The following is a 17,934-nucleotide window of genomic DNA, read 5'->3' as shown; positions in this document are numbered from 1 at the left end:
TCGCTTCAAAAACGTGCCAATTAGCGAGATGTAAATTATTTCGGTGACGCAGCGATGCCCGGCGAAGGTGTTGCCGTGTATCACCCGTGAAGCCTCGTGCTGGAAAAGGACGTGACCACACATTTGCTTTTTAGAGTCGTGATGATTCGGACGGTGGATTTTTTCATGATTTTTATTACATTTATATCAATTTAAACATGATAGGTGTTGCAACGATTATAAAAAGGTTAATTTGGTTGATTTATATTCCGATATTATGCTTGTGAAAAGAGAAGGAAGACATATCAAAATTTTTGAGATTCCTTGTAGCTCTCTTTTATTTTTTTCCCTCTAAATATTGAGAGGATACTTTTGTCCTTATACAAATGTTTTGTAGAAGATATAATCTTGTTTATTAGCCAATCAAGCTTAAGTTATATTAATATTATGGCGAGTATTATGTGTGTCCGTACCGTCCCACCTCCCTGGCCGAGCCATCGCCGCGGGTGGGGATGGCTCGCACGATTTAGAGACTTGTCTCTCGTCGCCTACATACATCTGAAAACTGGAAATAGCTACGAGCGTCATATTAGCAGCCTAAAGAGCCAGATGATGGAGGAACATTTTGAGATCAACAAAATTACACTACTTCTTAAACTTCTTTCTAAAAATATTTTTCTAAAAAGAAAAAGGGAGAGAAAGAAAGGAAGAAAAGGAAACAGAATGAAGGAGATAAAAGAAGAGAAAAAGAGAGAAAGGAAGAAGAGAAAAGATACGAAGGGAAGAATTAAAGAGGAGAGAAAGGATAAGAAAGGAAGGAAGCGAAACATAAAGAGAGAAGGAGAGGAAAGAGAAACGGAAAAGACGGAGAGAAAAGAGAAAAACGATGCCATAATTAAGGTCTGATTATATTCCCTTTATATTTAAACTAACTTAATATTCCTTGATTCAACCTTAAAAGTCATAATAAAAGATAATTAAGAGAAAAAATACATATAAAAATGAACCGCTAGAACGAGGAGAGAGATACGAACGGAGGAAAAGAAGAGAAAGGAAGAAAGGAAGGAAGAAGAAAGGCAGAAAGAAAGGAGGAGAAAGAGAAAGAGAGAAAGGAAGAAAGAAGAGAAAAAAAATAGAACCGCTAGAACGAAGAGATACGAACGGAGGAAAAGAAGAAAAGGGATGAAAAAAGAAAGAGCAAGGAAGATAAGGAGACAAAAGAGGAAGAGAAAATGCAAAGAGAAAGAAAGAAAAGAGGAAGAGACAAAAGAAAAAGGAAAAAGGAAACCGTTAGAACGAGGAGAGAGATACGAACGGAGGAAAAGAAGAAAAAGGATGAAAAAAAGAAAGAGAAAGGAAGATAATGAGACAAAAGAGGAAGAGAAAAGGCAAAGAGAAAGAAAGAAAAGATGGAGAGACAAGGGAAAAGAAAAAAAGGAGCCGCTAGAACGCGTCGACTCGGTTTGTTTACGTTTTGCCGCGGGGAGGTGCACGTGTGGGCGGCGTTCAAAATGATCTACGTTTATTTCACGTTCCTGACCTCGCCCGCCTTTAAAAGTAAGTAGGCCTATGGGAGAGACCTTGGGGCATCGGTAAGCTTATAGTTGGGCGGTCTAGTGGAGCGGTAGACCTATAAATATGGGTGCTGGGTGAGGGTTAGGTAAAATTTTCTACTACGTACTCTCTTCCTTCCTCCTCCTCCTCTTCCTCTCTCTTCCCTCTTCCTGCAGACCTTAAATTTGAGTGTAAGGTCAAGTTTAGGGCTTATGCTATAGCTGCTACTACTACTATAGGTGCGCGTCGCCTCAGAGCTCATCTTTGTCACATCCTGCGTTGTAACAGGGCGGGCGTGACATCGGAGTTACCAGTGTGCCTTCCCCAGGTCCTCGTTGCTCCAGGGCGTAGCTCCGTTACCCTGGGGGGCCTATGGGGGTGCGGGGTACAGGCACCCATCGCTCCGGGACACCTTGCCTCAGTGCTCATCTCTGTCAAATTAAAGACTCAAGAGGTAAGCTTGTGACAGGTGAAGTTTGGGGTCTAGAGCATAGCTACTCATTGCCTTGGTGCTCATCTCTGTCACATTGGGTTACCACAGTGTGCTCCTTACCCAGGGGTCCTGAGGTACACCTATGGAAGGATGACCAGCTCAATACTAAGTTACATGAAGAGAGAAGGAAGGAAGTGAAAAAAAGGTTTAATATATAAACAGATGATTGAAACAGCATTCAATTAATAAGACTGACTCTGCAAAATATTTAGGAAAGCGTGCACAGCCACCTCTGGCCAAGTTAATGCTTACAGCATGGATTATTTTTAGTGCCTGAATGCAGTGCATTAACAAGGGACTTCCTAGAAATAGAAGGGGGTTGAGAGGGAGCAAAGTCCCCCTGTTCGCTAGGTTACGTAAAGTAAGGCTTGGTTAGTTTAAATATACTGGGCAGGCAGTGAGGGGTGGCGGGAATACACAGTGCAGGGCAGGGGTGGCCCACTATGCACGCCGGTGTTGTGAAAAATGCCTCCTGTAGAAATGAGTGGCTCTGGTGTCCACCATGCAATACACAGCAGGAAAACATTAATATGCCTGGTTTTGTTCTGGTTTGTCCATTTTTTTCCTCAATAAGCTTGGGTGTGATTCTAGAGATTTTGGATAAGTAAGTCGCTGGCGTCCAACGCTCACTGGGGGAACACACACACAGCAGCAAAAAACATTAATTTGCCTGGTTTTGTTCTGGTTTGTCCACTTGTGATCTTGGTGAGCGCTGAGTTTAATCAGTAAGCAAAGTGAACCTCTCTGTCAGCTATGTTGAGGCAGTGGGAGGTGACGGGTGTACAACAGGCATTGAAAAGTCAATCAAATAGTGATATCTGGAAATGAATACTATCTCCATAATAAACAGCATCATATTTTGTCCAGAAATAAGCAGTCAGCATCTCAAAATTATTAGGCGACCCTCTCATGAATAATCCCACCTGAGGTTTTGTGCCTGGGAGGCCTGGAATGCCTGTAAATATGAGTTGATGGTGGCAGGAATGCATATTCCTGAAGTCTGTACGGGTGTGTTCCGCCTACTCTTGAACAGGGCAGGATAGATTTTTTTTTTTTTTTTTACATCTCCTCCTGTAACTCCGGTAGGCTTTCTTCAGGGGCCTGGATGGTGGTCGGCCCAAGGCTGTCATGGCGCAGGCAATTTTTTATTGTGGCGCCAGTTATGCTTGGCTCATGCTGCCCCCTTGAACTCATTCTTGATTCACTGGGCGGTTTCTTCTAGAGTCTGGATTGATGGGTGGTCTTCTGGACAGCATGTGGGTAGTCTGTGGCCACTTGGCGGTTAGGCTATGTAAGGTTAGGTAGGAAGTATTACAGATAATGTTGAGCGGGAATCACAATGAAAGTATTTTCCAGAATGGCCCGTGGTTAGTTTTCAAGTTACAGCCGAGAGTCTTCACTCAGGAACCACACACCTGCAGAGACTTCAGGAATATGCGGCCCGGCAGTGTGTTTAGGCAGGAAGGCAAGGCAGACAGACTGGTTACATTGATAGCACTGTGTCTCCTGATGCAGGCAATGCTATTTTGTTCCTGGTGGCTCCCCTGTCTCTCTGTTGGCACCTTTTGTTCTTGCTTACACTAAATATAAAGTAATAAAGAAGAAAGAAAAGAAAATGTGGTAAATGTATAGTTTAGTTCTGCTGCCTCAAAATATCACCATGATGTGAGAAGGCACACAAAACTAACTTAATAAAGTAATGGTAAATAAATGACAATAATAATTGATAAATAAATAATTGCTAATGAGTTAAATCTTAGTTATGTCATAAGTGCCATGCCAATTATTATTATCATTATTATTATTATCATCATTATCATTATTATTATTATTATTATTATTATTATTATTATTAATATCATTATTATTGTTATCATTATTATTATCATTATTATCATCATTATTGAAGGAACGAATATAAGGTTCTAGTCTTTGGTAATTGTTGCTACTACTCCTACTACTACTGTTACTAACTAACCTAAAGTAACCTTGATAGTTTTGTTTTCTCCCTTGAAACAGTGATTGCCCCAAAATAATCATAAAGAAAAAAAGGAAAAAGAAAAGTCAGTCCAGGTGTAGCATAGTTCAGCCACCTCAGAAAGCCACAACAAAACTAACCTAACCTAACCTGGATAGTTTCGTTCTCTCTCTCTCCTGAAACTCTGAGAAGTTGTGCGTCAGTAAAACAGCCTTGCAAGCCTCCCTGCCTGATCTAACTGCCATGATGGGAAGGTTCACAAAACTAACGCAGCCTTACCTGGATACATTTTCTCTCTCTGTCTCTTTAAACTCAGAATTTTGGTATCAGTAACACAGCTTTCCTGCCTCATGTAACTCATAACACTGCCATGGTGGGAAGGTTCACAAAACTAACGTAACCTTACCTGGATACTTTTTCTCTCTCTTTCTCTTTAAACTCAGAATCTTGGTGTCAGTAACACAGCTTTCCTGCCTCATGTAACTCATAACACTGCCATGGTGGGAAGGTTCACAAAACTAACTTGACCCAACCTGGATACTTTTTCTCTCTCTTTCTCTTTAAACTCAGAATCTTGGCATCAGTAACACAGCTTTCCTGCCTCCTGTAACTCATAACACTGCCATGGTGGGAAGGTTCACAAAACTATTGTTACCTAACTTGGATAAGTTTTGTTTTCCTTCTCTCTGGAAAATAAACAATTGAAATACCTAAACAGAAATAAAGAAAGATGGCAGTGTGACCCTTCTGGTGTACCATGAACCTATAGGAAAGTATTATCATTATAACTCTGTGCCCTGTGTCCCCAGCTGTGTGAAGAAGCTGAGCAGCGTCTCCCTGGCCTGGGCGTGGAGTGAGCTGGTCCCCTCATCACCAGCACCATAGACCAGGGGATGAGGTGCTCCTGGCCCTCCGGCACACCCTCCTGGGCGGACCAGAGGATGTCCACTGTGCTGGTGAGTGGCCTGACCCTTGCATCCCTCTGGGTCATTGTAGTGCTCCAAACTTGCTCTTTTTCTGTGGCCTGACCCTTGCATCTCTCTGGGTCATTGTAGTGCTCCAAACTTGCTCTTTTTCTGTGGCCTGACCCTTGCATCTCTCTGGGTCATCGTTTGCTCAAACTTTCAATTTCTGTGGCCTGATTGCATCTCTCTCTTCTTTGTTCTATTTCTCTCTCTCTCTCTCTCTCTCTCTCTCTCTCTCTCTCTCTCTCTCTCTCTCTCTCTCTCTCTCTCTCTCTCTCTCTCTCTCTCTCTCTCTCTTCCCCTTAAAAACAAGCTTGACTAACACTTCCTTCACCTCAGTATCACTAAAGTAGAAATGCAAAGTCTTGGTGCCATTTGATTAATATAATTTCACTCAGGGCAGGTTTAAGGGCAGGCCGCCCAGTGTGGACCATTAGGTGTGTGTGTGTGGTTTCAATATCTGTGTAAATCTCTCTCTCCCTGAGATCAGCAGCAGCAGCAGGCGCTCTCTCTCTCTCTCTCTCTCTCTCTCTCTCTCTCTCTCTTTGGAGGCTGGGTCAAGGGTACAGTGACTGCGCTAATCCGCAGGTAAACGAGAGTCTCATGATAACCCGACACACACACAAACAAACACACACACTCACACACACACACAAACAAACACACACAAACACACACACACACATTGAGAGAGAGAGAGAGAGAGAGAGAGAGAGAGAGAGAGAGAGAGAGAGAGAGAGAGAGAGAGAGAGAGAGAGAGAGAGAGAGAGAGAGAGAGAGAGAGAGAGAGAGAGAGAGAATAGTAGATATCACAACAAGAAAAACATAATAATGCCAGAGATTCCTATTTCACAAAATCGACAGGCACACACACACACACACACACACACACACACTGAGAGAGAGAGAGAGAGAGAGAGAGAGAGAGAGAGAGAGAGAGAGAGAGAGAGAGAGAGAGAGAGAGAGAGAGAGAGAGAGAGAGAGAGAGAGAGAGAGAGAGAGAGAGAGAGAGATGGCGCCTAAGAAGTGCAGTACTTGTAACGGTAGCTTCTCAGCTCACTTTTTTACAGGGCGTTCTGCTGTCTGTCGACTGTGTCTCTCCAGGCAGCATCTCGAGACAAGACTGCAGGAGCAGGAAGAGAAGATGGAAGCAGGCCAGAATAAAATAATAGATCATTAACTCCCCAGGCAGCATCTTGAGACAAGACTGCAGGAGCAGGAAGAGAAGATGGAAGCAGGCCAGAATAAAATAATAGAGCTTTGTCTCCCCAGGCAGCATCTCGAGACAAGACTGCAGGAGCAGGAAGAGAAGATGGAAGCAGGCCAGAATAAAATAATAGAGCTTTCTCTCCCCAGGCAGCATCTCGAGACAAGACTGCAGGAGCAGGAAGAGAAGATGGAAGCAGGCCAGAATAAAATAATAGAGCTTTCTCTCCCCAGGCAGCATCTTGAGACAAGACTGCAGGAGCAGGAAGAGAAGATGGAAGCAGGCCAGAATAAAATAATAGAGCTTTCTCTCCCCAGGCAGCATCTCGAGACAAGACTGCAGGAGCAGGAAGAGAAGATGGAAGCAGGCCAGAATAAAATAATAGAGCTTTCTCCCCAGGCAGCATCTCGAGACAAGACTGCAGGAGCAGGAAGAGAAGATGGAAGCAGGCCAGAATAAAATAATAGAGCTTTCTCTCACCAGGCAGCATCTCGAGACAAGACTGCAGGAGCAGGAAGAGAAGATGGAAGCAGGCCAGAATAAAATAATAGAGCTTTCTCTCACCAGGCAGCATCTCGAGACAAGACTGCAGGAGCAAGAAGAGAAGATGGAAGCAGGTCAGAATAAAATAATAGAGCTTTCTCGCACTGTTGCCTCCTTGCAGGAATTCATCCAGGCTAACGTTGCTGTGGTGCCAAACCCTTCTCCAACCGCCCCCTTGCCCTCAGCGGTACCGTCGACACCAGCGGACAACACCACGCAACGGGAGGATGCTAGTGGCACCGACCATGATGGCTTCACCGTCGTGAATGGAGGAGCCAAACCAGCCAGACAAGCGATTTATCCTGTTCATTGCTTCAACAGGTTTGCCATTCTGGAGGAGGAGGACGAGCAGGAGAGCACCTTCCTGGTGGGTGACTCCATGATTCGCCAGCAGGTCGTTGAGTTCTGCGGCAGAGTTCCTCGTCGAAGACGGAACTATTGCTATCCTGGTGCTGGGATCGACGATATAACTGCTGCTCTTGAGGAGATCTCCCCCCAGGCTACTAATGATTCACTGTTTGTTATTCACACAGGTACGAACGACGTCACCACGACCCGGTCTGAGGAACTCCTGGAGAAGTACCGTAGGCTCATCCAGCAGTATAAGACTAAATCCCCTAACATTTTGATTTCAGGAGCTCTACCACGGACTTGGGCAGAGAGCGACTTTTTCAGTAAGGCCTTCAGCCTAAACAACCGCTTACAGACTCTTTGTAGGGAGCTTGACGTGGAGTTCTTTAATGCCTGGGACAATTTTTATGGACAAAGTGAGCGCTTCCACAGGGACGGATTACACATTTCTCCCATCGGGGCAGCAAGATTCGGAAGGCTCCTCAACGACGCAGTACGTGACACCCGATCAGAAAACGACCCTCAGCCACGTCCCTCCACCCCACCCGTGTAAATAGATGCCGTGCATCGCAACAAACCCGTAACAGTGATCCCGCAAGTACCACCACCTCTATTACCAAGCCTCTTGATAACTTAGAAATTGTTAGTTTCAATGCTCGTAGCCTAAGAAACAAGTTTGATGAACTAAGATGTCTTGCTCTGACAGAAAATTTTGACATAATTGCTATAACCGAAACATTTATCGACATGATTTAAGTTCCGAATACAACATAGATGGCTACAGACTCTTCAACAAAGATCGTAAACCGTAGAGGCGGTGGCGTCACCCTTTTTGTCAAAAACTATTTGCAACCCACTGACAAAACTCCGGGAAACAGTGACGTTGAACATTTGTGCGTGCGAGTAAACATTGCAAAAGTCAATTTAAATGTATCTGTCACCTACAGACCTCCCGGGCAATCACTCGATGACGACCTTGAAATGTACAGCGTCTTAAGGCAGTCACTTAATAACAACGACTCACTGATATTAGGAGACTTTAACCTCCCCATATCGACTGGGCGACACTGTCAGGTACAGAAGGCGAGAGTCACATAGAATGATCGAATTTCTAGAAGAAAATTATCTAAGCCAAATGGTTTCTGAGCCAACTCGACAAAATAACATACTCGACCTTGTTATAACGACCCAAGATAACCTAGTCAGTAGTGTCACGGTAGGAGAACACCTCGGTTCCTGCGATCATAAATTAGTGCGCATTTCATTTGCACGTATATTGTGTTTGCTACACATTGCCACACTCGGCTCACAACCGAGAGAGCCTGGGTTCGATTCCCGGGCGGAGTGGAAAAATTTGGGCGGCTTTTCCGATATCCTACACCCCTGTCCACCCACCAGTGAATGGGTTCCAGGTATTAATCGGGGGTTGTGTCCCGTCTCCTGTGATCTGTTCCCTTCTCCTATAATTCCTTCCCCTTCCCTCTCTCCAGCATACGACCACATATGTTGCACCAACTAAACAAAACTTTCCAAACTTTTCACATTGCCAGAAACTGAGGTGTAACTTTTAAATGCTGTCTTGCGGTTACCATCATCATCATTGTCAGCATTAGCAGCAGGGTGTGTGAGACAGTCTGTAGTGGTGAACACGGAATTGCACAGTCTGGGCAGGCACACAACCTTGACAGAGAACAGTTATTGAGGGACGACTTAGATATTTATTCTTGATGTATAAGTGAAGAGAGTGTACCTGTAACACACCAGTACTCTAGTGCACTGGCTCTTGAACTGGAGGGTGTGCTGCCGCTAATAATTTCCAAGAGGGGCGTCAACTCTGGGAGAAAAGTAGCTAGCAAAAAATTTAAGAACCTCCGCTCTAGTGGTTAAGTAACACACCCTCCCACCACCATCACCATCCTCACCACCATTTCATCACTGCAGGCTCTTCAGGGTGGTGGAGACCCTGTTGCACATTCATCTGGTGGTGGAATTCCCTGGCGGCGGCGGCGAGCTGTTCAACACCATCACCACGGAGGGACGCATGACGGAGGCACGGGCAGCGGCAGTCTTCACACAGGTGCTGTCTGCCATAGCCTGCCGTGTGTGTGTGTGTGTGTGTGTGTATTTACCTAGTTGTGAAATACAGGAAAAGAGCCGTACTAGGCTCGTGCTGTCCCGTCTCCATAACGCTTATTATCCAGTTTGGCTTTGAATTCATGAATCGTTTTTGCACACAGTCTCCTCGTCAAGTCTGTTCCACGTGTGTGTGTGTGTGTGTGTGTGTGTGTGTGTGTGTAGGGGAAGGGGAGACTCATGCACCCATGGTTTGATCCATACTAGACTCAAGGGAAGGGAAAGAGAAAGGAAAGGACGAAAGGGTAGGGAAGGAAAAGGAAGAGAGAGGGAAGGATAGATGTGCGTGTGTGTGTTTGTGTGTGTGTGTATTTAGCTATTTGTAGTCTAGGTGGCCCGAGCTAAGCTCTAGTAGTCCTGTCTCCATAAATACATTCATCCAGCCTTTCCTTCATTTGGTGGACACTGCTCGCCTCCACCACCTCTTCCTGCAAGCTGTTCCATGTGTTAACACTTCTATGTGGAAAACTATACCCACTTTTTGAAGTCACTCAAACAGGTTCCTTTATGAAGTTTCTTTCCATGTCCTCTCAGCCCCTGTGTCCTCACAGTTGAGAAGAGATCATCCCTATCCACCTCATCAAACTTATTTACCAACTTATACAGTGTGATCAGATCTCCTCTCTCCCTTCATTGTTCCAGTGTCGTCAAGTCCATCTCCCTCAGTCTGTCTTCATACGTCATATTCAAGAGTTCTGGGACCATTTTAGTTGCAATTCTATATCATTTATTTGTCTGTAAAATGGAATGAACATAAGAATGTAAGGAGTCTGCAAGAGGCCGGTTGGCCTATACAAGGCAGCTCCTGTTATATTGTGCATCTTGTAGGTTTCTCCAAACAGCTTGTTTATGTGCTTTTCTGTGGATAGTGTGTCTTGCATCGTTACTCCCAAATCCTTTTCTTCATGTACCACCTTTAAGTTGTCTCCTCCCATCCTGTATGTTTTCCTCAGTCTTTTTTTACTTTTCCCCATTTCCATAACATGGCATTTGTTTGCATTAAACTCCACCTCCCATAACTGGCTCCATCTGTACACCCTATCCAAGTCTTTTTGCAGCTCCTCACAGTCTTCCTCCGTCCTCACTTTTCTCATTAACTTTGCATCGTCTGCAAAAAGGCTCATACAACTTTTTATACCCATGGGCATATCATTTATATATATCATGAACATTATTGGTGCCAGAACTGAGCCTTGAGGAACTCCACTCTCTACTCTCCTCCAATTTGATTTCTCTTCTCTAATCACCGTCCTCATTTCTCTTCCCGTTAGTAATCCTTCATCCACATTATAACCTTTCCGCCCATTCCTCCCCACAGTTGTAGTTTCCAGGTTAACCTTTTGTGCATAACCTTGTCAAAAGCTTTTTTCAAATTGAGATACACACAATCAGCCCACCCTTCTCTTTCTTGCACCAGCTGTCTGTTGCTCCTGAGTAGAAACACAGTAAGTTGGTGACACACGATTTCCCTTTTCTAAATCCAAACTGTCCCTCATTTATCATGTTTTCCTTTTCTAAATGTTCAACCCATTGTTTTTTATTATACTTTCACAAATCTTGCACATTACACTTGTCAAAGAGACTGGCCTGTAATTTAGTGGTTCAGTTTTATCTCCACTTTTATAAATTGGTACAATGTTCGCTCTCTTCCACTCTAAGGGCACTTTTCCTGTATTCATAGAGCATGTTATTATGTCATGAAGTGGCTCCAGTAATTCATTTCTACACTTTTAGCACTTGACCGGAGATGTCATCCGGTCCCGTAGCTTTCCTTCCCTCTAAGGTTTTCATCAGCTGCAACAGTTCCCCTTTCTCAACATTTACAAGATTTAATTTCCCTTCATTGCAATTTCCGAGCCCCAGTCAAAGTCGGTTTCTTTCGTAAACACTTTATGAATTTTTTATTTAATATTTCTGCAATTTCTTTGTCTGTTTCGTAGAATACATTTTTTTCTTTCATCCTTTCCACTCCTTCATTTCTTTTTAACTTCCCGTTTACTAATTTATAAAACATTTTTGGTTCTTCTTTACATATGAAACTATTCTTCTTTCAAATTTAGCGTTCTCGTCTCTCTCCTTATTTTCACGTAATCATTTCTTGCTTTTTATATTTGTCCCTAGTGTTCTTATTTGGTCTTTTCTTTAAATTCCTCCTTACTTTATTGATATTTCTTCTTGCTGTTCCGCACCTCCATCCAAACCATGTTTTCTCTCCTTTAGTTTTTACTGTGTAGTATGGAACATATATCTCTGTTCCTCTGTTGTAAATATTCATAAAAATGTCATATTTCTCTTGAATATCAGTACTCCTCTTCATACCAGTCCAGTCTACCCCGCCGAAGAGTCTTGAGTCCAACGTAATCTGCCCTAACGTAGTTTTTCCTTTTTTCCTTATAAGCCTCATCTCAATATTCACATCCTTCCAAAGTTTTCTTATCCAATAGTTCATGGTCACTCTTTCCTAAGGGGCACTCGTGACTGACTCCTTCATCCAACTCCACGTTTTTTGTGAAAATTAGGTCAAGCCTTGATGGTTGGTGATCCCCTCTCAGCCTTGTTTCTCCTTGCACCCACTGCGTCACCAGGTTATCTGTTGCCAGCCTCAATAGTTTACTTCCCCAGGTATTTTCACCGCCCTCTCTTGTCTAATTTTCCCATTTCATTTCTCTGCAATTTAAGTCTCCTGTTAATAATACCTTTTTATTATTTTTTATTTCATCTGTCAGTGCCCGTATTGTGTCTTCCAGCATAGTGTTATATCTTGCCTCATTCCAACCTTTGGTTTTAGGGGAGACATTGGCTGTTATTATGTGTATTTACCTAGTTGTGGCTTTACAGGGCCTGGGCTTACGCTCGTGTGGTCCCGTCTCCGTATCTGTATTTGTCTAACTTATCCTTAAAGCTCTGCACACTCTTTGCCGATACTACATCCTCACTTAGTCTTTTCCGAACCTCTATATTTCTTTGCGGTAAGCTATTTTTCTTTATGTCTCCCAAGCATCTTCCTCTCCTAAATTTTTTACTGTGTCCTCTTGTGTTCCTGGTGTTTATTCCTTCTTTTAGTAGTAACTCCTCATTATCTACTTCTTCCTTTTTGCTCAATAATTTATAAATTAGTGTTAGGTCTCACCTTTCCTCTTTGGTCTAGTGTTGGTAGGTCCATTTCCTCTAGTCTTTCCTTATATGTTAATCTCTCCAGCCCTGGAATCACATTTGTTGCCATTCTTTGTATTCTTTCTAGTTTTTTTGTGTTTCTTATGGGGAGACCACACTGCCTCCGCATATTCCAATTTTGGCCTAATCATAGTGGTTATTAACTTTTTCTTCATATCCTTATCCATGTAGCGGAATGCTAATCCTATATTTCTCACCATATTATTCGTATCACTGAATATCCGATTTACATGACTTTCAGGCTGTTGATTATCTTGTATTGTCACTCCCAGATCTCTCTCTTCTTGAACTCTCTTTAGCCCGTGTTCTTCGGCTATGGGAAAGCTGAGAGGTGGCCGAGAAACGGCAACATTACACTGCATTTTGAGACTAAGAAAAGAGCATGGAACGTATATCAGAGTACTCCTCTCATAACCATAAAGCCGTTAAAAATATTTACTTCTACTCCATTGTTATGGGCAGTGTTTGTTACAAAACAAGCAGTCGTGACGCGCGGCATCTAGCCGAGAGTCTCTTGTTGTCTACTTTAGAGAATTTAACAAGTGATTACTGTATGGGTAGCTAATTCAGTCTGCCATGACCTTACAACACAACCTGTGACAAATAAGCCCACCTCAAGATCACTCACCCACCACAATGACCATGCATGGTGGGTTGCACTATGCCGCCACCACCTACAATTAGCTGGAATTAGGGGTTTTGAGTCAAGCCCCAAACGGGTCCGCTGAAGCTGCCGGGTTAATATTTCTCCATTTCCCATTTTATATGTCCATTTTGGTCTCCTTCACTCTTCCCATTTCCATTACATGACATTTCTTCACATTTCATCTCCCATTAAATACTCCATTTCCAAATCTTGTTCAGGTCATCTTAGAGGATTTCACAGTCCTTACTGCTCCTAATATGTCTTAGCAGTTTTGCATCATCTGCAAACAGGCTCGTATAGCTGTCTGCCAGAGGTGGCGCGGTACTGAAAAATCATCAGTGCGGTTGTGGTGGTGCAGTAACTTGAAATTTGATTCTATTGTAAAGACTTGCTGGAACTTTTTGTTTTGCTCAGTCATGTCTTAAGGATCTTCAATTATCACATTCCCATCGCTCAGTCTTTCCATTGTTTCCCTTGGTGTGATCTTTCCATTTATGAATCTGTAAAACAGTTTGGGTTGTTCCTTGCACCTTCCACAATATCCTTTTCATGTCCCTTCTTCTTCCTTCCTTATTTTCACGTATTCATTTCTCGCTACCTTAAAATCTTCTTTATTCCTTTGGTTTTTATTTCTTTTCAATCTTTTCCAAGCTTTGTCTCTTTTCTCTTGCCTCAGCACACCTTGCATTAAACCAGTCCTTTTTTCCTTTTTCTTCAGGTTTGTATTCTGGTACAAATTTCATAACCCCTGGTTTATACGCCTCCAGGAAAATGTCATACTTTTCTTGCACTTCACTTGTTCTCTTTAACTCATCCCAGTCCAGCTCTCCATAGTACTTCCTGAGGTTTTCCGCATCTGCCTTCCTATAGCTTAACCTGTTTCTTTTATAGGATTCATCCCCTTCACCTCCTTCCTCCTCTGTTACCATCTCTATGATCACGTGGTCACTCTTACCCAGAGGGCATCCATACCTTGATTCACTCATCAAGTGCATTCCCTTTGTTAACACCAGGTCCAGTCTCGCTGGTTCGTCGTCACTTCTATATCTTGTGTTTTCCTTCACCCATTGCATCATCGTCTACCATCGTCAATCTTAAAAACCTTTCCCCCCATGCCGTATTACTACCTCCACTTTCAGAAATCTCCCAATTTACCTCCTTATACTTACAATCACCTCCTAGCAGAAGTCTTTTGTTTGTCTTGAGTAGTCTACTTAACTCTGAATGGTATCCTCAATCATGGCCTCATATTCATCTCTACTCCATGAGCTAGTTCTTGGTGGTACATTCGTTGCTATAATCGTCATCCTTTCTCTGTTTTTGTTCTCCAGATTAACACTCACTATTTCTGCCTCTCCTTCTCCATATACGACTGATTTTACTAATACCTCCTTCCTCGTCATTACCATCACTCCTCCAGCACCTTTGCCCTTTCTGTCTTTCCTCCATACATTGTAGTTATTATCAAACACTATTTGGATGTCTTCACTTAGTTTAGTTTCTGTTAAGCATACTATCTTGGGCTCCTTTTCCTGTGGGTAGTCTTGTAATTCCAGTTTACTAGACAGTATCCCGTCTACATTCGTATACATCCATTATCAGTTGCAATCTCGTCTAGCTTCTGTTCTCTTTCGGCTTTTCCCTTATGTGCCATTTCCTCACCCGATCTCCCAGAACTCTCCAAAAAAATACCTCTTCTTTCCTCTTCAGATTTTACAGTACTCCTTTCTTTTGCCTCTGCTAGAAGTTTGTTTCATTTCTTCCTTTCTATATATATATATATATATATATATATATATATATATATATATATATATATATATATATATATATATATATATATATATATATATATATATATATATATATATATATATATATATATATATTTTTTTCTTGCATCCCTCTGTTTCCCTTGACTTAGTTGTCCTGTACAATAATTCCTCTGTTGGCTTCTGTGATCTTAATCTCACTTTAACTGGCCTGGTCTTCCTTCCATGTAGGGGCCCATCCTATAGATTTCCTCCACCTCCTCCTCAGTGTTTTGCCGTTCTTCATCATTTAAGTTCTTAAGTAAGTCTTTTACAGATTTCCGTTCCTCCTTTTCCCTTCTTGGTGTGTGTGTTATGTTCCTTTCCTTCATGCCAAACATCAGCACACTCTTTGTCTTGTCTGCCGCCTCTCACACCAGCTCCTCATGTTTCTTCAAGGCCTTAACCGCCTCCTTCTCTACCCTTTCCTTGTCTTCTTACAATTGTTGTTCGATCACTTCTTTAAAAGGACTACATTTGCTTTTTCATTTTCCACCTTCCAAGTCCTTATTTCACCCAGCACTTCCTCTTATAGTGTGTGTGTGTGTGTGTGTGTGTATTCTCTCTCTCTCTCTCTCTCTCTCTCTCTCTCTCTCTCTCTCTCTCTCTCTCTCTCTCTCTCTCTCTCTCTCTCTCTCTCTCTCTCTCTCTCTCTCTCTCTCTCTCTCTCAAAATAACTAGTCTATAGTACATAAAAAAAGTAAGACATTTTTCACTCCTTATATTCTTCTTCTTCTTCTTCTTTTTATTATTATTATTATTATATTAGCCTTGAATTTCTAAGGCAGTTTTTACCTCTCCTCTCCTGTCCCTTCATCTTTTTCTGCTTCTACTTTTTTTCTTCATCTTCTTCCTCCTCTTCATGAATGGTTTTGTTTCCCCTTCTCTTCCTTCCTGTGCTGTGAAATATAAAACAAATAATGGTTTCTAAGGCACTTTTCCCTTCCCTCCTCCTGAACAGCTTCCCTCCACCCTAACACAGCCCTGCCTCCCTTTCCTAAATGTGCTATTTCTGTTTCTGTTTTCTAAGGCAGCGTTTACCTATCCTTCATATTTTCAGGCAATTTTTACTTATCTCTGTGAATTTCTAATACAATTTTTCCCTTCCCTTCTCCTGAACAGCTTCCCTCCACCCTAACACAGCCCTGCCTCCCTTTCCTAAACTTTCTACTTCTATTTCTGTTTTCTAAGGCAGCATTGACCTTTCCTTGAATTTCTTAGGCAATTTTTACTTATCTGTGAATTTCTAATACAATTTTTCCCTTCCCTCTTCCTGAGTAGCTTCCTTCCACCTAACGCAGCCCTGCCTACCTCTCCTAAACATGCTATTTCTATATCTGTTTCTATTTTCTAAGGCAGCGTTTATCTACCCGTGAACTTCTTAGACAATTTTTACTCATCTCGGTCAATTTCTACGGCAATTTTTACTTCTTGAATTTCTACGGCAATTTTTACTTCTTGAATTTCTACGGCAATTTTTACTTCTTGAATTTCTACGGCAATTTTTACTTCTTGAATTTCTACGGCAATTTTTACTTCTTGAATTTGTAAGGCAATTATTACTTCTTGAATTTGTAAGGCAATTTTTACTTCTTGAATTTGTAAGGCAATTTTTACTTCTTGAATTTGTAAGGCAATTTTTACTTCTTGAATTTGTAAGGCAATTTTTACTTCTTGAATTTGTAAGGCAATTTTTACTTATCTCTGAATTTCTACAACAATTTTTACTTATCTTTGAATTTCTACGACAATTTTTACTTATCTTTGAATTTCTACGACAATTTTTACTTATCTTTGAATTTCTACAACAATTTTTACTTATCTTTGAATTTCTACGACAATTTTTACTTATCTTTGTTTTCTTCACAATTTTTACTTATCTTTGAATTTCTACGGCAATTTTTACTTATCTTTGAATTTCTACGGCAATTTTTACTTATCTTTGAATTTCTACGGCAATTTTTACTTATCTTTGAATTTCTACGGCAATTTTTACTTATCTTTGAATTTCTACGGCAATTTTTACTTATCTCTGAATTTCTACAGCAATTTTTACTTATCTTTGAATTTCTACGGCAATTTTTACTTATCTTTGAATTTCTACGGCAATTTTTACTTCTTGAATTTCTACGGCAATTTTTACTTATCTTTGAATTTCTACGGCAATTTTTACTTATCTTTGAATTTCTACGGCAATTTTTACTTCTTGAATTTCTACGGCAATTTTTACTTATCTTTGAATTTCTACGGCAATTTTTACTTATCTTTGAATTTCTACGGCAATTTTTACTTATCTTTGAATTTCTACGGCAATTTTTACTTATCTTTGAATTTCTACAGCAATTTTTACTTATCATTGAATTTCTACGGCAATTTTTACTTATCTTTGAATTTCTACGGCAATTTTTACTTATCTTTGAATTTCTACGGCAATTTTTACTTATCATTGAATTTCTACTGTAATTTTTACTTCTTGAATTTCTACGGCAATTTTCACTTATCTTTGAATTTCTATGGCAATTTTTTCTTATCTTTGAATTTCTACAGCAATTTTTACTTCTTGAATTTCTATGGCAATTTTTACTTATCTTTGAATTTCTACGACAATTTTTACCTACCTTTGAATTTCTACAAACAATTTTAACTCCTTGAATCTCTATGTCAATTTTAACTTATCTTTGAATTTCTAGGGCAATTTTTACTTCATGAATTTCTAGGGCAATTTCCCCCGTTCCTTTCCTGCTCAGCTTCTTCTCCCCCTAACCGAGCCTTGTGTCCGCAGAGCCTGGACTACGACACGTGCGTCAACTCTGCCTGGCTGGACGAGGAGCGCACGCAGGGCTACACGTTTGTGGGAAGAAGGACGCTGGCGATGCGCTGGTGATGCGCTGGCTGGTGATGCTGCTCACGGTGTGTATCCTTGCTGTGCTGCTGGTGTGTGGGGTGGGGGGTAGGCTAGGCTTGGTTAGGGGACAGAAGGGGTGTGCTGTAGGCTAGGTTAGGTGTGGGAGCTTGGCTTGGCTAGGTTGGGAAGGGGGACAGAAGGGGGATGGGTTAGGCTGGGTTAGGTGTGGGAGCTTGGCTAGGCTAGGTTGGGAAG

The 17,934-nt window shown here is 41.8% G+C and overlaps 1 long non-coding RNA gene across 1 annotated transcript; it reads left to right on the top strand.

The window, feature by feature from the left end:
• Positions 1-1,015: 1,015 nt before the first annotated feature.
• On the top strand, positions 1,016-17,689 carry LOC126994056 (uncharacterized). Its single transcript, XR_007748766.1, has 5 exons — positions 1,016-1,536; positions 1,862-1,987; positions 4,814-4,960; positions 9,012-9,147; positions 17,617-17,689. It is a non-coding gene; the product is annotated as an uncharacterized LOC126994056 (long non-coding RNA).
• The last annotated feature ends 245 nt before the right edge of the window (positions 17,690-17,934 follow it).

Source organism: Eriocheir sinensis, unplaced genomic scaffold (assembly GCF_024679095.1).
Source record: "Eriocheir sinensis breed Jianghai 21 unplaced genomic scaffold, ASM2467909v1 Scaffold710, whole genome shotgun sequence".
NCBI classification, from domain to species: Eukaryota; Metazoa; Arthropoda; class Malacostraca; order Decapoda; family Varunidae; genus Eriocheir; species Eriocheir sinensis.
Note: the sequence above shows the minus strand (reverse complement) of the source record. Positions and strands in the feature narration are given on the sequence as shown.